The sequence below is a fragment of the Chlorocebus sabaeus genome, chromosome 11, assembly GCF_047675955.1.
Source record: "Chlorocebus sabaeus isolate Y175 chromosome 11, mChlSab1.0.hap1, whole genome shotgun sequence".
Lineage (NCBI taxonomy): Eukaryota > Metazoa > Chordata > Mammalia > Primates > Cercopithecidae > Chlorocebus > Chlorocebus sabaeus.
The window spans coordinates 29,936,666-29,961,292 of record NC_132914.1 but is presented as its reverse complement, the minus strand read 5'-3'; the positions used below and the strand labels follow the sequence as shown (position 1 = coordinate 29,961,292).

The window sequence follows — 24,627 nt, the reverse complement described above, 5'->3', positions numbered from 1 at the left end:
TCTCCATTTTATCTTCAGTACAAACATAAAAGCTGTAGTACACAACACTATAGCCATATTTCAAATGATATTTGATTACTGTTAACTGAAGAAAATTCCATATTTATTGGAAAAAGATGCATTCCAGATGCATTTAGAAAGTATAATTAACAGGATAGACGGTGAGATGAATATGGCAGTGAAGGAGAGAATGTTGTCAAACATGTCCCTTAAGATTCATACTTCGTTCACATAGGCCAGGAACACTTAGAAGAAAGCTAGTTTGGAAGGAAGATCTTGAGTTTGATTTGGGCTAGGATCAATTTCTAGTCTCTTCGAGATAATCATATGAGTTAGGAATAGAAAGGAGTTGTTTGGATTGGAGGTTATGTTTGTGAGTTATTGAAATGTAGATGATAATAACTGAAAGGAGAGGAATGAATGAAACTGCTAAGATAATTGGAAAAGGAAGCCAAGGAAAGAATGTTGAGGAATCTTAAAAGACTGAATTGTCAGGATGGGACAACTAAAGACCTTGAGAATCAGCAACTGCAGAGGTAGGAGGAAAACCGGGAGAGTGTATCGTCATAAAGGCCAAAAAGAAGGGGAATTTCTAAAAGTATGTACTGACAAGAGTTGAATACTACTGAGACTTCCACTTTAATGAGGACTGGAATGCAATTGACCTTAGTGGTGTGATGGTTACTGAGAGTTTGCTGCTGCAAGAGTCATTTAGTGGAGTGATGGAGGAACAGGATTATAGGTCAGATTGGAATGGGCTATGGAGTCAATGGAAAGTTAAAAAATAAAGACAATGCCGGGCACGGTGGCTCAAGCCTGTAATCCCAGCACTTTGGGAGGCCGAGACGGGCGGATCACGAGGTCAGGAGATCAAGACCATCCTGGCTAACATGGTGAAAACCCGGCTCTACTAAAAAATACAAAAAAATAGCTGGGCGAGGTGGCAGGCGCCTGTAGTCCCAGCTACTTGGGAGGCTGAGGCAGGAGAATGGCGTAAACCCGGGAGGTGGAGCTTGCAGTGAGCTGAGATCCGGCCACTGCACTCCAGCCTGGGCGACAGAGCGAGACCCCGTCTCAACCAAAAAAATAAAATAAAATAAAATAAAAATAAATAAAGACAATGAGTAAAGATAATTTCCTCTGAGAATTCCTACTGCAGGGGCAGAGATGAGCAAAAGATCTGGAAGGAATAGGTGAGAATCGGAAAATGAAGAGAAACGTAGATAACCCTTATGCTGCTCAGGGTCTCATCCCCCAAACTGCCCTCTCCCAGTAAAGCTCTCCATCTACATCCTTGATGTTGAGGGAATTCACTCGTGGTCCAACTAAACCAATCTCTTAAGCTAGTTAGAAAGATATGATCCCTTCCAGACACATACTTACATTTTAACCAGAAACTCATTGTCTTCTTATAGTGAGAGGTGAAGCCAACTGGACTTCTAGGTTGGGTGGGGACTTGGAGAACTTTTCTGTCTTACAAAAAGATTGTAAATGCACCAATCAGCACTCTGTGTCTAGCTAAAGGATTGTAAATGTACCAGTCAATACTCTGTAAAAATGCACTAATCAGCGCTCTGTGTCTAGCTAAAGGATTATAAACATACCAATCAGCATGCTGTAAAAATGCACCAATCAGTGCTCTGTGTCTAGCTAAAAGCCTGTAAATGCACCAATGAGCACAGTATAAAATGGACCAAGCAGCATGTTGTAAAATGGACCAATCAGCAGGACATGGGTGAGAAAAATAAGGGAATAAAAGCTGGCCACCCCAGCCAGCAGCAGCAATCTGCTCGGGTCCTCTTCCCCGTTGTGGAAGCTGCTGCTCACTCTTTGAATTCTGCACCACTTTTAAGAGCTATAACACTTGCTGTGAAGGTCTGTGGCTTCATTCTTGAAGTCAGTGAGACCATGAACCCACTGGAAGGAAGAAACTCTGGACACATCTGAAGGAACAAACTTGGGACACACCATCTTTAAGAGCTGTAACACTCATCACGAAGGTCCATGACTTCATTCTTGAAGTCAGCGAGACCAAGAACCCACCAGAAGGAACCAACTCTGGACATATCTTGGTGACCACGAATGGACTATCGCCAAGCAGTGAGTACCATCGGACCCCTCTCACTTGCTATTCTGTCCTATCTTTCCTTAGAATTTGGGGGTTAAATACTGGGCACCTGTTGGCCAGTTAAAAGTGACTAGTTAATCCCAGCACTTTGGGAGGCCGAGACGGGCGGATCACAAGGTCAGGAGATCGAGACCATCCTGGCTAACATGGTAAAACCCCGTCTCTACTAAAAAATACAAAAAACTAGCCGGGCGAGGTGGCGGGCGCCTGTAGTCCCAGCTACTCGGGAGGCTGAGGCAGGAGAATGGCATGAACCCGGGAGGCGGAGCTTGCAGTGAGCTGAGATCCGGCCACTGCACTCCAGCCTGGGCGACAGAGCGAGACTCTGTCTCAAAAAAAAAAAAAAAAGTGACTAGTGCAGCCACTGGACTAAAGACATAGGTGTCAGGTTTTCTGGGAAAGGGCTCTCTAACAACCCCTGACTCTTTGGAGTTGGGAGCATTGGTTTGCCTGGAACAAGCTTCCACTTTTCCTGTACTAGGCTGAGCAGAGGGTAAACAGAGAGGAAAGTCATTCAGCTCCAGGGGCCGGACAACAAGTTGGTTGACCTTGAGGCCATGAGCAGAACTCTCAAAGTCAGGTCACCCAAGTGAGACTCACCCATCTATCCTATCTATCCTGACCCTTGCCTCCTGGGTCCTAAAGCCTGTCAGACAATCTTCCTCTTGCCTCTCTTCTCTGAGGCTAGTCTCACTTCTAAAAACCACTCCCTGTCTCTGGTGCTTTCCTAGTTTCTCCTATAAGAATGATTTCTAATATAAGCTCCAGGACTCTATTCCCTTCTTTAGGCGTCTGGGATCACCAATCAAAAAGACATATTTTTTGCCCAAAGCCCCATCGGGTGGTGGGGGGACAATCTTATCTGGAATTTTAGGCTCCCTACTCAGACTAGCAGGCCTAACAAAAGCTATTCCTGAAGCTAGGATATGGGGAGCTTCAGAAATGATATTCTTCCTATTCAAGTGAGGACAAAAGGCATCACTCTTCCAACCCTGGAGATCCGTTTCTCCCTCCCTCCCTCCTTTCCCTCCCTGCGGTATAGCCCTCCACTTCATTTTTGGGGCATAACATCTTTATAGGACAGTGGAAACATCCCAATACTAACAGGAGAATGCTTAGGACTCTAACAGGTTTTCGAGAATGAGTCAGTAAGGACCACTAAATCTGGTCTTCCTCAATTCTCCTTGTGGTCTAGGAGGGAAACTAGTGTTTCTGCTGCTGCATCAGTGAGCACAACTATTCTGATCAGCAGGGTCCAGGGACTGTTGAGGGTTCTTGGGCAAGAGAGGTTTCTGCTGCTGCATCGGTGAGCACAATTAATCCAATCAGTAGGGTCCAGGAACTGTTGCGGGTTCTTGGACAAGAGGGGTTTTTGCTGCTGTGTCAGTGAGTGCAACTATTCCAAGCAGTAGGGTCCAGGGATCATTGTGGATTCTTGGGCAAGGGGGGAAAAACAAACCAAAACCACGGGCAGTTGTTTCTTTCAGATTGAAAACACGTAGGCATCAATAGGCTCACCCCTGAAATGCATCCTAAGCCTTGGGACCATTTTGACCCACAAACCCTGAAAAAGAAGCACCAATCAGTACTTTGTAAAAATATACCAATCAGTGCTCTCTGTTTAAAGGATTGTAAATGCACCAATCAGCACTCTGTGTCTAGCTAAAGAATTGTAAATGCACCAATCAGCACTCTGTAAAAATGCACCAATCAGTATTCTGTGTCTAGCTAAAGGATTGTAAATGCACCCGTCAGAACTCCGTAAAAATGCTCCAATCAGTGCTCTATGTCTAGCTAAATAATTGTAAACATACCAATCAGCACTCTATAAAAAGGACCAATCAGTGCTCTGTAAAATGGACCAAACAGCAGGATGTGGGAGGGGACAAATAAGGGAGTAAAAGCTGACCACCCCAGCCAGCAGCAGCAACTCACTCGGGTCCCCTTCCATGCTGTGGAAGCTTTGTTCTTTCACTCTTCACAATAAATCTTGCCGCTGCTTGCTCTTTGGGACTGCATCACCTTTAAGAGTTGTAACACTACCTGTGAAGGTCTGCTGCTTCATTCTTGAAGTCAGCGAGACCAAGAACCCACCGGAAGGAACCAACTCTGGACACAATAGTAGTGTTAGTACCCAAGGATGACTTCTATGGGAGAGATACTTGGTCTGGGAATCTTTCCTTTCTTCAAATCACATACATTTTCCTAAGATTACATGTATTGTTCAATGAGCTATCTATCTATAATCTGTCTGTCTATCTATCTGTCTATCTATCTGTCTATCTATCTATCTATCTATCTATCTATCTATCTATCCATCCTCTATCTGTAAAATCATCTTTAACTTCCATTTATACTCAAAAAATACAAACGCTTGAAAATCTCCAGATTGTCTTTTATTTTCTTTTGTGTTTTAAGATGGGATATTCCTGAATATTATTAAATGCCAATAGGTAGAATCAAGTATTGGGGGAAATGTTGAAATTAAAGCACAGAAAAAATAGGGTGTGAATTGCCTGAAAGGCAGAAGGGTATCCAACTTAGAGCCCAGATGGGCGGATTTACCCTAGATTGGAAGAGGAACAGCTCCTCTGTACAGCAGTAGGGAAAGATGAGCTGATGGGTGTCACTGAACTTAGGTATGTCATTCTGGTGACAGGCAGGTTCTTTCTACTCTCTTGCATCTTCTCTGTGAAGTGAGTCATGTGGTGATAGTAGGGTAGAGAGGCACTGAAAGTTTCCAGAAGCAGTGAAAATACAAGCTGACCAGAGAAGCTATTGTTGTCATTGCTGTTGTTCTGATAATTTTATAAGTTAAAAATTTGAGCTAGGATTCTATTTTCCATAGAACATGTTCTCCTAAAAAAAATTAGTTAGTTTTTCATGAAACTCACAAAAATCTTAATTCTTAATGAAGTAGTAATATAATATTAATGATACTGTTTTAGCTTTAATGACTGAAAGGAGGTGTTTAATAAGTGCTTTTATTAAAAAAATTCAACCTTTAGTGTGTGATTTTATGGGTGAACTTCAGGAAAACTAATCTAAAAATTTATCTCTCTTTCTCAATTGTTACAAGATGTATTTGAAAAATTCTAAGCATGATAACAAGATAAACACTGGTTACTGAGTCAAGTAGAAAAACATGCAATTCTATATTTTGTAGATAAGTACATGGGAATTAATGAATATTTAAGGGTAATAAAACTAGATACAACAGATTTTGATTATGCAAAAATATATGTGCTTGGAAAAGATTAAAAAAAGAAGCTGTCTTCCTCCTCCTACACCAAAAATGTAAGAAGATATATCACAAACTGATATTCTTTCTGTACACAGAAGGATTATGAGAAGAAAATGAGAAAACCAAATGATTTTTAAGGAAATCTGGAGGCTTTCAGACTTTTATATTTTGTGAGTGTGAATGGAAGTCAAAGGTTATTTTACAGATAGAGGATAGATATAGATAGATAGATAGATAGATAGATAGATAGATAGATAGATAGATAACTTATTGAATTATACGTGTGATCTTACGAAAATACATACCATTTGAAAAGAGAAAAGATTCCCCAGATCAAGTATCTCTCCCATAAAAGTCATCCTTGGGGCCTAAAAATACTATCAGAAGACAATGAAATTTCTGGTTAAAATGTAAATATGTGTCAGGAAGGGATCATATCTTTCTAACTAGTTTAACAGGTTGGTTTAGTTGAGCCACGAGTGAATAGATAAATTAAGTGAACTCCCTAAACATGAAGGATGTGGATGGAGGGTTTTATTGGGAGAGGGCAGTTTGGGACCCTGAGCATCACAAGGGAACTGGAAACTCATGTTGGAAGAAGCAAAGAGCTCAGAGGCATTTTGTGCACCCTTGAGTACCTTTATGATACTGGGCTTCTCAAGATAATCATTGAGTCATTACTGCTCTGCAGAAACAGGGCATAATGAGAAGTGATATCTTGCTTGTTTTGTTTTTTGATCAAGCAAAGCAATATCTTTTGCTTCATATAAGCATTCTTTTATTATTTTACCCAACGTGAATTTGCTTTTAGATTAGCTCCACCCATCACACCTTCTGCTGGTAAGAGTGAGTGAGCCCTTGAAGGAAGTTTTTGTTGAATTTGGCTCTTCTGGGGATGGTTGATTTTAGCTTTTCTTGACTGATTTTGTGAACTATTGAATTGTCTCAAGGTTGCTCTTAAAGAAAATGTACCATTGCAAATATGAGATAAACACTCAAGTCTCTAATATCCACACTCCACAGCCCAGCTACTTTGAAAGGCAAGGGTTTGTTGTTGTTGTTGTTGTTGTTTGTTTTCCATCAGCCACTTTTCTCCTCTTGGAATTAGTCATAGCAGAGTTTTGAATTTTATAGAGAAAATGGCCCATATTATTCCCATCAACCGTGGTCCCTTCTATAATACCTGACTAGTAGAATCACAGCTTACAACTGATTACCTGATTCAGACACTGGATACTAAAGTAGAGGAGACAGGTGGGGCCAGGCAGAGTTTGATTCTCTCCATGCCTCAGTTTTTCCACTCATCATAGGAAAAATATTCCTGAAATTAGATCATACAAAATGGAATGGCCATGGACTGCCTGACAAGGTCTGAGTAGGTAGGTGTCGCTCTGATGTTGTGGAAAGTGAACAAAGGAGTCTTAGTATGATAGGTCTGGGTGTGAATCCCAGCTTTGAAAAGAATTTTCACCCCTGCATTTCAGTTCTGTATTCTGTTGAATGGGACTCATGCCTGGCTTGTTGCTTTGTTGTGAGGCTTTATGGGGATGTATGTAAAGAACCTGGCATAGGGTAAGTACACAACAGGTAGCTATGAATGGAAATAAAATATCTGAACTACCTAGCCCAATGTTCCAGGCACAGAAGAAGCCTGCTACATGTAAGTGTCCTTGCTCTTTCCTCCTCCCATGATGTATCTCAGCAACTTTCTAAATATTGACATCAGGATTCAGACACAAAGAAATTAAGAGATTGTTATGGGCTGAATTTTGTCCCCCCCAAATTAATATGTTGAAGTTCTAACCTTGATAAGCTCAGAATGTGACCATATTTGGAGATAAACACCTTATAGAGGTAATTCAGTTAAAAATGAGGTCTTTAGAGTGGGTCCTAAACTGACCTGATTAGTGTCCTTATAAGTAGAGGAAACTTGCACACAAACACATACAGAGAGAAAATGTTCTGAAGATACAGGAAAAAAGTGTCCATCTACCAGCCAAAGAGAGAGAGAGGCCTGGACCAGCTCCTTCCCAATGGCCTTGGGAGGGAACCAACCCTGCCAGCATCTTGATCTCAGATATCTAGGCTCCAAAACTGTGAAAAAATGCATGTCTGCTGTTTCAGTCATCCAGTCAGTGATATCCTGCTATAGTAGTCCTAGCAAATTCATCCGGTGAAATTGAGACAAAACATTCAATAAACATATAAATTAAGCCACATATTGTCAGCAAAGGAAGATATTTTTTCTATAAGTTCTCTACCATAGCTTCTCTAATTTTCATATCCTATACTACAAGAAGCAATATCAAAGAACATGGGTCTTACCATATTAGAAAAACAAGGCTGACCCCCTCTCCTGGGCCCCTTTTTCAAAAAAAAAAAAGAGAAAAGATCTTGCTCTTTCACCCAGGTGGAGTTCAGTGGCACTATTGTGGCTCACTGCAGCCTCAACCTCCCGGGCTCAAGCAATACTTCCACTTCAGCCTCCCAGGTAGCTGGGACTACAGATAGGCACGATCATGCCTGAACTAATTTTTGTATTTTCTTGTAGAGATGGGGCTTAGCCATGTTACCCAGGCTAGTCTCCAACTCCTGGGCTCAAGCGATCTGCCCACCTCAGCCTCCCAAAGTGCTGGAATTACAAGCATGAGGCACCACGCCCTCCCTTTTCTTAAAAAATTATTTATGGGCATATGCTTTTAAAAAAATTATCACTTTAATGTAAGTTTTAAGAACATAAAATAGTGGTAGTACTGGGAATCAATTTTACTCCAATTTCGTTGCTATAATTTTTTTTACTGTTATAATGGTTACAACTAAGCTGCATCCATTTAGACAACTATTTCTGAGGACCATTAATTTTACAGTGACCACCAGATGAAAATCTTTAGTTTATTCTTCATGTAGCAGACCATGAGTGTGTGCCTCATAGAAGATGCCAAGAATTGCGTTTGAAATTTTAGAGGCACAGCATAGACTATCCACCATCATGTCATTGAGCTTCTTCACATTAGCAGAACAGATAATGGAAATTTTCGTTACTTCTTTCTGTGTGATTCTTGCCCATAATGGCCATTTTTCTGGACAGAATATACAGTGGCTGAGGGTTTTTATTTGTTGTTGTTGTTGTTGTTTGCTTATACTACAATTGCTATTTAATTATAAAGTTAATAATTACATGCAATCTCAGAAAAATCTTGGAACACATCTGTGAAATGGGGATAATAATACCATCAAGAGCCTAGAGCACACTCTAGGATTTTGTCCGGTTCTGAGATCTATGAATGTGTGAATTCAACTATAGTTCAGGTATTATGTCAGAGTAATGTAATTTCAATGCTTTTTTTCAACCCACTACCCATTTTTATCATTTGCAAATGCCTTATTACTTCTTCATCTTCTGGAGAAAACCCTAGGATAGCCCTTGTTAGTCAGCCACAGGAAAACTGGTTATACCCCAATTTTTAGTTGAAATCTCTGCCACTGGCAGAGTTCTCAGTGACATTATTCTTCTATCCACATTTTTGTTTCACAGAAGTATTTGTATAATAATATGTTCTAGTAAAAACACAAGTAGAAGCAGAAAAGAGCACCTCGTAAAACTCTCCAATCAAACCTGGAGCCAGCTCTATATTTTTTGCCCTGTACATTATTTGAAAACTACAGATCCCCCCTGCCATCGCTATCCTGGATCCATTGCAGCTGGAATAGACTGGAAGAAGATTGATGAGGTTCGGGTAAAGTGTCTGAAAGTCTGGAGGTTTGTTTGAAGGCACTCAAATATCATCTCTAAAAGATTTGGCTCCATTTCCTGTTGCATCATTCATAAACTTCCTCAGGCTCTTAACCAGGGTTATTTATTTAAATTGAATGCACTTCAGAAAGTTCCTTGGCTCAAGACAATATTGACTCTTGCTTCATTTTGTGATATAAGCACTCAGAGTTGTTGGTCAGTCTTGTTTAACCCAGTTGATGAAGGACAGGAGGTCAGCATGGCCAAATGAAATTCATTGGTAGTTTGTTAAAGAATACTGATTTAACCTATAATTTCTGCTTTCTCCACAACCAAGGCATCACTTCTTCTTTGAAAAAGTATTCAGTTAATCTATCTCAAGTTTCCTTTTTTTCCATTTTCTCCATTACATTGACATGTGTCCACATTGCCCATATGAACACACAGTAGCTAAGACAGAATCAAAATGGTCAGGGGCACAGTCTAAATGCTTACACACTGAATTCAAGATCTTAGGCAAGTGTAACACATTCACATTTTCTTTATATTATATTCATAGCATAATTTCCTCAGCCTGTGTTATAAGCCAGTGTAATTTTGACTTTTTGTTCAAATATCATGACAGGTGTTAATATAAGCATGACAGTTTTAGTTATCATTCTTATTTCCTTTCTTCTATATGGTCTTTCAACTAGTTTATACAAACTTAATTTTCTCAAATAAAAATGAGTTTTCTTTTTCTGAAAGAGCTGTCTCTTCTCCCAGTTGAAAAAAAAAATGCAAACTAAATAAAGATGTTCAAAACATTGTCTTTGAGACTGACAGATGACCTGTCTGCTTTCACTGTTCTCATTCAAACTCAGCCGGAATTCTGATGAGCAGACATCACAGGGCCTCATGGCAGGCCAGTGGCCCTGATGACAGCAAAGCACACCACAGGCAGTAAATTGACTCAGAAAAGCAAATGAACAATTTTTGCAATTACTGAAAAACAAATATCTTACATCCATTAGAAATTAAATCTTTTGTTTAAATAAAGTTGCTAAGCATTTCCCCAAAACTTTCATATGAGGAATCTGGGGAGGGTAAAATTAAACTATGATCATGATGATCTTAAAACACTTCCTGCTATGTTTAATGCTTTTGAAAATTTAATTACTATGTATATGTCTTATAATACTACAGATGTGCAAATTTTAAATTTCCAGCCTTCAAGGTTTCATAAACTGAGGTCACCTAGCTTTTACTTTTGATATTAAATTTTGGTATTTTGCTTTATTTTTCAATTTTTACTCTAGAATTTTATCAGATTGAGAGGTGAAGCCAGCTGGACTTCCTGGGTCGAGTGGGGACTTGGAGAACTTTTCTGTCTAGCTAGAGGATTGTAAAAGCACCAATCAGTGCTCTCTGTCTAGCTAAAGTATTGTAAATGCACCAATCAGCACTCTGTAAAAATGCACCAATCAGTGCTCTGTGTCTAGCTATAGGATTGTAAATGCACCAATCAGCACTCTCTAAAAATGCACCAATCAGTGCTCTGTGTCTAGCTGAAGGATTGTAAATGCACCAATCAGCACTCTGTAAAATCACACAAATCAACGCTCTGGGTCTAGCTAAAGGATTGTAAATGCACCAATCAGCACACTCTAAAAACGCACCAAATCAGCACTCTGGGTCTAGCTAAAGGATTGTAAACACATTAATCAGGCTTCTGTAAAATGGACCAATCAGCACTCTATAAAATGGACCAATCAGTGCTCTGTAAAATGGACCAATCAGCAGGACATGGGAGGGGACAAATAAGGGAATAAAAGCTGGTCACCCCAGCCAGCAGCGGCAATCTGCTCGAGTCCCTTTCCACGTTGCAGAAACTTTATTGTTTTGCTCTTCATAATAAATCTTGCTGCTGCTCACTCTTTGGGTCTGCACCACCTTTAAGAGCTGTAACACTGGCTGTGAAGGTCCGCAGCTTCATTCTTGAAGTCAGTAAGACTATGAACCCACCAGAAGGAAGAAACTATGAACACATTTGAAGGAAAAAACTCCAGACACATCATCTTTTAGAGCTGTAACACTCACTGTGAAGGTCTGCGGCTTCATTCTTGAAGTCAGTGAGACCAAGAACTCATCGGAAGGAACCAATTCTGGACACATTTTGGCAACCCAGATGGGACAATCACCTATCACCAAGTGGTGAGTATCATCGGACCCCTTTTGCTTGCTATCCTGTCCGATTTTTTCCTTAGAATTTGGGGGGCTAAATACTGGGCACCTGTTGGCCAGTTAAAAGTGACTAGCATGGCTACTGGACTAAAGACACGGGTGTCAGGCTTTCTGGGAAAGGGCTCTCTAAGAACCCCAAACTCTTTGGAGTTGGGAGCATTGGTTTGCCTGGAACCAGCTTCCACTTCCTCTGTACTTCTGGGCTGAGCTGAGGGTTGACAGAGAGGAAAGCCATTCAGCTCCAAGGTCCCAACAACAAGTTGGTTGACCCCGAGGCCATAAGCAGAACTCTCAAAGTCATGTCACCCAGCGAGACTCACCCATCTATCCTATCTATCCTGACCCTTGCCTCCAGGGTCCTAACGTCTGTCAGACAAACTTCTTCTCGCCTCTTTTCTCTGAGGCTAGTCCCGCTTCTAAAAACCACTCCCGGCTGGGTGCGGTGGCTCATGCCTGTAATCCCAGCACTTTGGGAGGCCAAGGTGGGCAGATCATGAGGTCAGGAGATCAAGCCCATCCTGGCTAACATGGTGAAACCCTGTCTCTACTAAAAATACAAAAAATTAGATGGGCATGGTGGTGGGCGCCTGTAGTCCAAGCTACTTGGGAGGCTGAGGTGAGAGAATGGCATGAACTCAGGAGGCGGAGCTTGCAGTGAACCAAGATTGTGCCACTGCACTCCAGCCTGGGTGACAGAGCAATACTTCATCTAAAAGAATAAAAATCACTCCCTGTCTCTGGTGCTTTTCTAGTTTCTCCTATAAGAATATAGGATAAACTCCAGGACTCTATTCTCTTCTTTAGGCACCCAGGCTCATCAATGAGAAAACGAGAAAGACATATTTTTTGCCTAAAGCCCCATTGCGGTGGTGGGGGTGGGGGGTGGACTATATTATCTGGAATTTTAGGATCCCCCCTCAGACTAGCAGGCCTAATGAAAGCTATTCCTGAAGCTAGGATATAGGGAGCTTCAGAAATGATATCCTTCCTATTCAGGTGAGGACAAAAAGCGTCACTCTTCCAACTCTGGAGATCCCTTCCCTTCCTCAGGTTATGGCCTTCCACTTCATTTTTGGGGCATAACATCTTTAGAGACAGGGGTAAAGTCCCAATACTAACAAGAGAATGCTTAGGACTCTAACAGGTTTTCGAGAATGTGTCAATAAGGATCACTAAATCTGACCTTCCTCAGTCTTGTTTGTGGTCTAGGAGGACAGGCAAGGGTTCGGGTTTTTGAGAATGTGTCAGTAAGGGCCACTAAATCCAGCCTCCCTCGGTCCTCCTTGTTGTCTAGGAGGAAAACTAGTGTTTCTGCTGCTGTGTTCGTGAGCACAGCTATTCTGATCAGCAGGGTCCAGGGACCGTTGTGGGTTCTTAGGTGTGGGGAAACAAACCAAAACTGTGAGCAGTTTTGTCTTTTAGATGGGAAACACTCAGGTATCAACAGGTTTACCCTTGAAATGCATCCTAAGCCATTGGGACGAATTTGACCTGCAAACCCTGAAAAAGAGGCAGTTCATTTTTTTCTGTACTATGGCCTGGCCCCAATATTCTCTCTCTGATGGGGAAAAATGGCCACCTGAGGGAAGTATAAATTACAACACTATCCTGTAGCTTAACCTTTTCTGTGAGAGAGAAGGCAAATGGAGTGAAATATCTTATGTCCAAGCTTTCTTTTCATTGAAGGAGAATACACAACTATATAAAGCTTGCAATTTACATCCCACAAGAGGACCTCTCAGCTTACCCCCATATCCTAGCCTCCCTATAGCTCCCCTTCCTATTAATGATAAGCCTCCTCTAATCTCCCCCACCCGGAAGGAAATAAGCAAACAAATCTCCAAAGGATCACAAAAACTCCCTGGCTATGGGTTATGTCTCCTTCAAGCTGCAGGGGGAGGGGAATTTGGCCCAACCTGGGTACATGTCCCCTTCTCCCTCTCTGATTTAAAGAAGATCAAAGCAGACCTATGGAAGTTTTCAGGTGATCCTGATAGTTACATAGATGTCCTACAGGTTCTAGGGCAAACCTTTGACCTCACTTGGAGAGATGTCATGCTATTGTTAGATGAAACCCTGGCCTTTAATGAAAAGAATGCAGCTTTAGCTGCAGCCTGAGAGTTTTGAGATACCTGGTATCTCAGTCAAGTAAATGATAGAATGACAGCCAAAGAAAGGGACAAATTCCCTACCAGTCAGCAAGCTGTCCCCAGTACGGATCCCCACTGGGACCTCGACTCAGATCATGGGGACTGGAGTCACAAACATCTGTTGACCTGTGTTCTAAAAGGACTAAGAATTAGGAAAAAGCCATGAATTATTCAATGATGCCCCACATAACTCAGGGAAAGGAAGAAAATCCTTCTGCCTCCTTTAGCGGCTATGGGAGGCCTTAAGAAAATATACTCCACTGTCACCTTACTCACTCAAGGGTCAACTGATCCTAAAAGATAAGTTTATTACCCAATCAGCCACGGATATCAGGAAAAAGCTCCAAAAGTGAGCACTAGGTCCTGAACAAAATCTGGAGGCATTATTAAACCTGGCAACCTTGTTATTCTATAACAGCAACGAGGGGAACAGGTCAAAAAGGGAAAGCGAGATTGTAGAAAGGCCACAGCCTTCATCATGGCCCTCAGACAAACAAACCTGGGTGGTTCAGAGAGGACAGAAAATGGAGCAGGCCAATCACCTGGTGGGGCTTGTTATCAGTGTGGTTTGCAAGGACACTTTATTATTTTTTAAACTTTTAATTAAAAAGTAAACTTTAATGTCGAAAATGCAAACTTGGGGGAGACAGAAAAGATCACACATAAGGCTGTCACTTCACACTTGGAAGGTTGCACAGCGGCCAGGCGGAGGGGCTCCTCACTTCCCAGATGGGGTGGCGGCCAGGCAGAGGGGCTCCTCACTTCCCAGATGGGGTGGCGACCAGGCAGAGGGGCTCTTCACTTTCCAGATGGGGTGGCGGCCAGGCGGAGGGGCTCCTCACTTTCCAGGTGGTGGGGCAGCTGTGCAGAGGGGCTCCTCACTTTCCAGATGGTTGGTGGCTGGGCAGAGGCACTCCTCACTTCCCAGATAGGGCGGTGGCCAGGCAGAGGCACTCCTCACTTTCCAGGTGGTGGGGCAGCCGTGCAGAGGGGCTCCTCACTTCCCAGATGGGGTGGCGGCCAGGCAGAGGGGCTTCTCACTTTCCAGATGGGGTGGCGGCCAGGCGGAGGGGCTCCTCACTTCCCAGGTGGTTGGTGGCTGGGCAGAGGCACTCCTCACTTCCCAGATAGGGCGGTGGCCAGGCAGAGGCACTCCTCACTTTCTAGTCAGTTGGGCGGCAGGGCAGAGATGCTCCTCACTTCCCAGATGGTAGGGCAGCAGGGCAGTGGCACGCCTCACTTCCCAGATGGGGCGGCAGCTGGGCAGAGATGCTCTTCACTTGCTAGACGGGGTGGCGGCCGGGCAGAGGTGCTCCTCACTTCCCAGACAGTGGGAACCTGTGCAGAGGCACTCCTCACTTCCTGGACGGCGGACAGCTGGGCTGAGGAGCTCCTCACATTCCAGACAGGGCGGCAGCTGGGCAGAGGCCCTCATCATTTCCCAGATGGTTGGCAGCCAGGCAGAGGTGCTCCTCACTTCCCAGATGGTAGGGAGCCGGCCAGAGGTGCTCCTCACTTCCCAGACGGTGGGGTGGCCAGGCAGTGATGCTCTTCACTTGCCAGACGGGAAGGCAGCTGGGCAGAGGTGCTCCTCACTTCCCAGTCAGGGCGGCGGCCGGGCAGAGGCACTCCTCACATCCCAGACGGAGCGGCGGCCGGGCAGAGGCACTCCTCACATCCCAGACGCAGTGGCGGCCGGGCAGAGGCACTCCTCACATCCCAGACGCAGTGGCGGCCGGGCAGAGGCACTCCTCACATCCCAGACGGAGTGGCGGCCGGGCAGAGGCACTCCTCACATCCCAGACGCAGTGGCGGCCAGGCAGAGGCATTCCTCACTTGCCAGACGGTGGGCAGCTGGACAGAGACTCTCCTCACTTCCCAGACAGGGCAGAAACCAGGCAGAGGTGCTCCTCACTTCCCAGAGAGTGGGCAACTGGGCAGAGGTGCTCCACACTTCCCAGACGGTGGGGCAGTCAGGCAGAGGCGCTCCTCACATCCCAGATGGGGTGGCAGCTGGGCAGAGTTGCTCCTCACTTCCCAGATGAGATGGCAGCCGGACAGAGGCGTTCCTCATGTAAGGACACTTTAAAAAAGATTGTCCTATGAGAAACAAGCTGCCCCCTCGCCCATGTCCACTATGCCAAGGCAATCACTGGAAGGCACACTGCCCCAGAGGACAAAGGTTCTCTGGCCCAGAAGCCCCAACCAGATGATCCAACAACAGGACTGAGGGTGCCTGGGGCAAGCACCAGCTCATGTCATCACCCTCACTGAGCCCCGGGTATGTATAACCATTGAGGGTCAGGAAATTGACTTCCTCCTGGACACTGGCACAACTTTCTCACTGTTAATCTCCTGTCCTGGACAGCTGTCCTCAAGTTCCATTACCATTCGAGGAACCCTGGGACAGCCTGTAACCAGGTATTTCTCCCCCCTCCTCAGTTGTAATTGGGAGACTTTGCTACAGATAGTAAGCATGCTTATCTAATCCTACATGCCCATACTGCAATATGGAAAGAAAGGGAGTTCCTAACCTCTGGGGGAACCCCATTAAATATCACAAGGAAATCATGGAGTTATTGCACGCAGTGCAAAAACCCAAGGATGTGGCAGTCTTACACTGTTGAAACCATCAAAAAGGGGAAGGAGAGGGGAGAACAGCAGCATAAGCGGCTAGCAGAGGCAGGGAAAGACCAGCAGAAAGGAAAGAGAGAAAGAGACAGAAAGTCAGAGAGAGAGAGAGAGAGAAGAAGAGACAGAGACAAAGAGGAAGTAAGAGAGAAAGAGAGAGACAGAAAGTCCAAGTGAGAAGGAAAGAGAGAGAGGAAGAGACAAGAAGTCAAAGAGAGAGACAGAAAGTCAGAGACAGAGAGAGAGAGAGGAAGAGACAGAGACAAAGAGGAAGTCAGAGAAAGAGAGAGACAGAAAGTCAAAGAGAGAGAAAGGAAGAGACAACAAAGAGGGAGTCAGAAAGACAGACAAAGAAGAAGTTAAAGAGAAAGAGAGATGGAAATAGTAAAGATAAAACAGTGTATCCTACTCCTTTAAAAGCCAGGGTAAATTTAAAATCTATAATTGATAATTGAAGGTCTTCTCCACGACCCTATAACACTCCAATACCACCTTGTTGTCAGTGTAAACAAGGGCAGAGCCCAAAAGCACTGAGGCCACTGACAACCGGTAGCCTTCCTATCAAAAATCCTTAACCCAACAGGTTTCCTAACGGGGCATCTAAATCTTAATCAATTACCATACAAAGGTCTGACCAGACCAAGGAGGAACTCCCTTCAGGACAGGAGATGTTTCCTCCCAGGGGATTAAGGAAAAAGACACAATGGGTAGTCAGCAAATGATAAGGAAACTCTTGTAGAAGTAGAGTTAGGAAAATTGCCTAATAATTGGTCTGCTCAATGTGTGAGCTGTTTGCACTCAGTCAAACCTTAAAGCACTTACAGAATCAGGAAGGAGCCATCTATACCAATTCTAAGTTAATATGGGCTGAATGAGGTCTTATTAATAGCAAAGAATAACTGAAATCCCAAACTTACAAGGTTTTTAACAAAAGTAAAGCTTGCTAAAAAAGTTAACAGTATGACTAGTATTATCCTAACTTCTAATCTTATGGAAATCATGCCCTATCTGTGTCCCTCAAAGCTCAAGTCCGTCAGCGCAGAGCCATACAACTAATACAACTACTTATAGGGTTAGGAATGGCCACTGCTACAGAAACCAGAATAGCAGGTATATCTACTTCATTGTCCTACTACCACACACTCTCAAAGGATTTCTCAGGCAGTTTGCAAGGAATAACGAAATCTATCCTTACTCTACAATTCCAAATAGACTCTTTGGTGGCAGTGACTCTCCAAAACCGCCAAGGCCTAGACCTCCTCACTGTTGAGAAAGAAGGACTCTGCACCTTCTTAAGGGAAGAGTGTTGTTTTTACACTAACCAGTCAGGGATAGTACGAGATGCTGCCCAGCATTTACAGGATAAGGCTTCTGAAATCAGATAGTGCCTTTCAAACTCTTACACCAACCTCTGGACTTGGTCAACATGCCTTCTCCCCTTTCTAGGTCCCATGACAGCCATCTTGCTATTACTCGCCTTCGGGCCCTGTATTTTTAACCTCCTTGTCAAATTTGTTTCCTCTAGGCTCAAGGCCATCAAGCTACAGATGGTCTTACAAATGGAATCCCAAATGAGCTCAACTAAAAACTTCTACCAAGGACCCCTGAACCGACCCACTGGCCCTTTCACTGGCCTAAAGAGTTCATCTCTGGAGGACACTACAACTGCAGGGCCCCTTCTTTGCCCCTGTCCAGCAGGAAGTAGCTAGAATAGTCATCGCCCAATTCCCAACAGCAGTTGGGGTGTCCTGTTTAGAGAGGGGATTGAGAGGTGAAGCCAGCTGGACTTCCTGGGTCGAGTGGGAACTTGGAGAACTTTTCTGTCTAGCTAGAGGACTGTAAATGTACCAATCAGCACTCTGTAAAACCACACCAATCAGCACTGTCTAAAGGATTGTAAATGCACCAATCAGCAGTCTCTAAAAATGCACCAATTAGCACTCTGTGTCTAGCTAAAGGATTGTAAATGTACTAATCAGCACTCTGTAAAAATGCACCAATCAGCACTCTGTGTCTAGATGAACTATTGTAAACACATCAATCAGCACTCTGTAAAATGGACCAATCAGCACTCTGTAAAATGGACCGATTAACACTCTGTAAAAGGGACCAATCAGCAGGACATGGGAGGGGACAAATAAGGGAATAAAAGCTGGCCACTCCAGCCAGCAGCTGCAACCTGCTTGGGTACCCTTCCACACTGTGAAAGCTTTGTTCTTTCGCTCTTCACAATAAATCTTGCTGCTGCTCAGTCTTTGGGTTCACATCACCTTTAAGAGCTGTAACACTCATGGCGAAGGTCCACAGCTTCCTTCTTGAAGTCAGTGAGACCACGAACCCACCAAAAGGGAGAAACTCTGGACACATCTGAAGGAATAAACTCCGGACACACCATCTTTAAGAGCTGTAACACTCACCGCAAAGGTCCGCGATTTCATTCTTGAAGTCGGCAAGACCAAGGAACCCACTGGAAGGAACCAGTTCTGGACACAAGATGAATACTAAATTATGATTATTGGTATTTTGAATTACTTTTTGTTCATTTCTTTCTGACCCTGTTCTTCAGAAATGAGCTTTTGAAACATCTGAACATGCACCAAATCAGGATGCCTCACAGGGCCTAGTCTGTCAGTAAGCACACTGCTCTCCATCCCTGGAAATGAGCTGACCAGAAATGTCATCAGGGTAATTTGACACTTGCTAACAATATAAGGTCCCCCACATACCCTCACAGTATCATAAATCTTAGTAATTTCTGTCAGCAGAGGCAAGGGTTCATCTAATTGCAGGCTTCCCTTTTATGGAGCGAGAACCAAAGTTCAGCAACTCCCAGCTGGCCTCTGGTTTCAAGCAGGATAAACTAACTGTGCAGGAAAGACTTCCGTGGCATCTGTGTTTACTCTTGACTGACACATTATCAAGATCCCACCCTCTGCTACTTTCTGGAATTCTGGGTAAAGAAACTATTTGCATTTCATCTATGAGGGTATGCATATTTATTTTCACTACACTGTTTATTTGGGATGCACCATCTCTCCAAGAATGTCACATTAGTAACTGGTAATGAGGAATTTTTTCCCACAATTCCCATCACTATCCTTAAAGTTCTTGTTTCTTACATGAGGTGTAACAGTTAGTGCTTTGATACTCTCTCTAGTCATTGGTCAAAGCTGCAAGTTACAGACATATATTCATCTAAAGTAAACTTCCTTATTGAATAAGGCAAAATGTCAACATAGAAGTGACTAAATAAAGCACCATATTGTCAGGATAATTCATGAACTGTTGTTTGATTGTAGTAGTTATATGACAACTCTGTGGATGCATTACTTAATCAGAAGAGCTAATGTAAAGTACCTCTGGGTGACATTCAACCACAAAAGGAAAAGTGATATAGGATAAAGACTTAACAGTTGAAGAATAGAAGAATGTAAAAATAAGGGTGTGTGTGGGATGCTCATTTATTTGTTAGTGAAATGAAATGTTTGAGCATTTACATGCTCTGAGAGACAGAAAAGAAGAAAACGAAAATAAGTGGAAGTAAGCCTCTGGAGAAGTTCAGAGGGAATAAAATTTGAAGAAAAAAATAGATCAGACTTGAACAGGGAAATGTCATGTCATCCTCTAAAAAGAAGGAAAAGAGATAGGTTGGAGCAGAACCGGAGACAGATGTTTGGTTATTTTTCTTTTCTCTGTGGAGTGTGAGGCAAGACCATATATTGTTATTTAAAAAGTTGCAGGTAAAGGAAAAAGCTCCTGGAAAGGGGTAAATATTTATAACAACTCCTTCAGATAGAATAGCAAACACACCAGAAACCAGCAAAGAAGCTGAAAGCAACAGAGTATCCAATGGGGACAGCCATGGATTTGTACCATCTCCATTTCATACAAATACTTACTTGGTTTTTCTCCAGCAACACCTGACTGCTGGTGGTTGGAGCAGGGAAAATCGATTATTGGCAAGATCCATATTGGGAGTGACAAATGAAAAGGGTAGGAATAGAAGCAGTTGGCAAGTGTACTTTTAAAGTAATTGACCTAGGCTACACAGAGAAGGAAGTAAGATCCGGAGGAAGCTCATGGACTATGAGAAAGCGCGCATGTGTATGTGTATCGGGGCAGGGATGGTGGGGAGTCTAAAGAATAAAAGTCTTGCTGAACTGGAACCATAGCTATAGGGGGAGAAAGAAACTAAGAGAGCTGGAAGTAAAGAAGGTCACTGTCCAAGAGTGAACTGTCAGATTTAGAGATTTCAGATATAGCTGTCTGGAGCAATGTCAAAGCCCAAGGACTTGCCTTGGAAGTAGGTTTCTAAAAATTGGGTGCTTTAGTGCTTAAAATGAAAACTGATGAAAGTGTGAGGTCAAGGCATCAGAGTGCTGAATGTTCACCCACATGGACTTTGAAGTTAAGAATACTCTCAGAAGTAGGAGAGGAGAGGACATATGTGAGCCACATATTTGATAAATATCAGGGAATAATCAGGAGGTGACAAGTAACAGCAATAAGGACTGACAGAAGCTACGGAAATTGCCAAAGAAGAGAGGCTTTCCTTTTAGTTAGAAAGCAGAGATCAGCATTATCAACATGGAAAGATAAGACAACACTTGGTCCACCTCACAAGGTTAATCAGGAACTTACATAAAATAACGAATATAATAAGTCCTCCAAGGAGCGTTAAATGTAATTTAAATGAAAATTACTATTATCATGTGTAAAATTATGTATATAGATATTAAAGTCTGTACACACACACACAAAAGATCTTATCAGTCTTAGATACTGTCAATACTATTTACTATTAACATATCAGCAACTCTTATAATTTACATCTTAGACTTTATATTAACAATTCTCAAAGCATTTCATGCACACATTTCAGTACCTTCTCACAAAAACCTTGGGAGGTAAATAGTGTAGATGTTGCTATTCACAGATGAGGAAACTGAGGATCAGAGACAAGTAGTGATTTGGCTAAGGTCATTGTTAGTGACAGAGCAAAGACTGAAATTTTGATGAAAGAAATTTACGTCTTCTACATGCTATAGGACAGGAGAAAGCTTTTTACCAGGTGTTCATTTGCTTCCTGTTTTTCCTATACAACAACATCTAGGACATTTGTAAACCTGATAACTCTGTTCTACAATTTTTTTCTTAATTATCATGTATTAGAATATTAGAACTCTGTGAACTTAAATGTATTGAATTTGCAAGGAAACTCTAACCTCAACAGCTAATTTCCTCTTCAAGGCTTCAAATGTTTACCTATTTGGTACAACTTTTTCCAAACTGTCCTTGATAATAAAGACACTCTGTTCTTAAAAAATTTGATCATCGAAAAAGAAGGTAAAATCATTTTTCATTGATTTTCAGGCAAATATGTTGCTACTTTTAGTATAAACGTGTCTACTACATTCAAACAAAATGGGAATATTTCAATACCCCAAGCATTCTTTAGGTTAGCTCTCAAAGGAGATTTTCGAGTTGGAACTCTCCCCTAACTGAAATTATGCTTTCAATAATAACTATATTTTTATGTTAATTGCTTACTTAATGATTATATTTTAAACTTTGTGGGCCTAATTTTCCTCATCTGTGATCTCTGGGATTGATGCGACAGAGTTTTTGTCAAGTGTCTTACACTTGTGAAACATTCAGTAATTCGTAAGGGTGATTTTAATCAGCCATAATTTGTTGTTCTGAATTTCATCCTTAGAGTATTTCCTTCCTTTGTGTAAAATGTATCACTAGGGTGACACCAACAAGAGGAAATAAACCATTGCAAACTTGAATGGGTGCAAACTTGAAACCAGAGCCTAACGTAGGAGAGGTTTACAAACTAATTAGTTAAAACATGACGCAGCTAGGGAATAATCTCCTTAAGCAAGATACAAATATCTGAAAACAAAGAGAAAATATTCAGTAATTTTACCTACATTAATAGTAAGAACTTTTGTGCTTCCAAAAAAAAAAAAAAAAACAAAACAAAACAAAAAAAAGGAAGTGAAAAGACAATTCACAAACTGGAACATATATTATAAACCAACAGTATGAGTCATCGTTAATCTGTGTATGACACCAGGCAACAGCAAGTAAACAGTTCTGTAAGGAACTCTACTCATACTGCTTTTACTGCTAGGATGTCCAGATTGCTACTGTGTCCCTGTGATTTAAAAGACACAGGAAAGACACATTTTTAGTTTTGTTGTTTTTCCTGCTTCTTTAACATATCTCTGCATCTTGGTTCATGCAAAATTGGAGACTCATCACACTACCAGACTAAGACTTACCAAAGTCATGCAACTAGAACAGGGTTCCTCAGTAGCCTCTGTGTCTGTCCTACTCCTCAGTTCATGGCTCAAAGCTGGAGCCCCCTTCACTCTCCCCTCCGTTCTTCTCTCTTCTTAGCCTTAGATATGCCCTTCTCCTTTCCCCCGCTTTGCAGGGCCAGACAGGGTGTCCAGAATACCAAGGGCCTTCAGATGTTGGATGACCAGCATGTCACCAATATCACACTGAGGGAGATGGAAACTAGGCCTGCTGGTACCAAGAGTTGGGCTGAGGAGGGAGTGAGGGTGGAGGACAAAAGAACAGGAAGAGGAAGCTAGCTCATCCAAGAACTTTGATGCTAAATTTCCTTTTGGAGCAGAAACCAATGCCTGTCTAAATGGAGGCATGAGAAATGAGCAAAATGGCAGCAGCCGTGTTGGCAAAAAGTAAACCCTGCTGTATTCCTAGGGACTAACTGCTTCATCAAGGCCTCGTGCCTGCCTAAGTGAAGAAAGGAAAAGAGACCTAAATAGGCATACTATGCAATTCCTGATTGTTCTTCCTAAATGAAGCTTGGTGCAATCGATTTTGAAAAAACTAAATGGCCTTAATAATAAGGGAAACACTTCCATAGTACTGTATTATGTGTTGAGCTCTGGCCTAAGCAGGTAACACACATGAACTCACTTACTTCTCAGTACAGCCCCTTAGAGTATATCTATTATTAGGTCGAACCATATGAAATTCCCAACACTCAACCATTTTGACTCACAAAGGGCAATTGTGCACGGTTCAATCTGCATTTCACCTGCATTTTACAGATGAAGAAAGCCAGATGCAGAACATTTAAGTAACTTGCTAGTAAGTGACAAACCCTAATCTAGGCAATAGGGTTCCTGTTTCTGTGGTCGTGACTAACTATGGAAATATCTGCCTCTCTACCACACTGAATTAAAATGATGGAAATAGTTTCTTCCAACCTAAAATTTCTATCCACAAATCTGTGCTATATGATTCCCAGTCTCCATATACCTATCTCTTCTTGACTTGCCTGTTTCTTTTGAAATGATGTCACTGCTCACTCAGTTACTCAGCTGGAAATCTCAGAATGGATTTTTATTTCTTTCTTTCTTTCTCTACCACCAGAATTCAAATCATATTTATTAAGTCTATCTCAGCAGGAGCTGCAGAATCATGGGACATGAGAGTGGAAAGGAACTTTAGAGATAATCTAGCCATTTATCTGATGTAGATATAGAGCACAATCAGGACAACAGTCTGAGCTCCTGGGTTCTGGTCACTGCTCTTCTCTGTCGACTACAGTTGTCACAATGGACAAATGCTGTAGATAATACGTCTTTGCTTCTCCAGAACTTTGGGACCAATTGTAATGCTGTAACTCTCACATATGACAATACCTTGACTCACTAAACACATACTCAGTGCCAATCACTCTTCTAATGGAAGAATGAATTAGCAGAACAATTCGATGGTGATTACTATTATAAACCCTATTTAACAAATAGAAAACTAAGGCACAGAGAAATAAAGTGATTTGCCCAAGGTCACACATCTTGTAGACTAGCTCTAGAGGCTATGTCCTCCATTTATCCCTCATCCTGTCCTACCCTTCAGTGGGCAAACCTCAGACTTTGAGAAGGGGTTCCCAGGCCTCCCCTCACTCTGGGCTGAGTTGAATGTCTTATCTGCCAAACTCTCAGAGCCTCTATCCATTGTCACATTTATGTAAGTGACTACTTGGTTGTCTGTTTTCTCCACTGGATTGCAAATGCCTTGGGGGCAATGACTGTGTTTTAGTCTTCTTAATATTCACAGAATTTCATACAATACTTGGTACAATAATCATTGAATAAATTCTTGTTGAATGAATGCATGAAAGAATGAATGGCCACCTAGCTAATCTTTCTGCCTTCAACCTCTCCTTATTCCACGTCTTCCATCTTGATGAGAGTTGGGGGAACTAGTGAGACATTAAATGTGTAAGTGTAATGAAGACAAGTGGGCCCTTCATTTGCCTTCCTTAATAATAAAAGATAAGCCTTTTGATTATTTCTCCTCAAATGTTTGGTCATGACCTTTTCACACTACTACATTTTTCACCAATAACCCTTACATCGAGGATCCAAATTAATTTTAAATTGAATACTTTGATTTTTTAGAGTGATCTATTTCCAAGAGGATGCATTTATTTGTTTTATTTTACTTAATCTATTAGACCAGAAATTAG

The 24,627-nt window shown here is 42.3% G+C and overlaps 1 protein-coding gene and 1 pseudogene across 2 annotated transcripts in view; one reads left to right on the top strand and one right to left on the bottom strand.

The window, feature by feature from the left end:
* Positions 1-24,627, bottom strand: part of FAR2 (fatty acyl-CoA reductase 2) — a 192,312-nt gene that overhangs the window by 154,535 nt on the left and 13,150 nt on the right. The window lies entirely within an intron of this gene.
* Positions 7,814-15,031, top strand: LOC140712751 (uncharacterized; annotated as a pseudogene).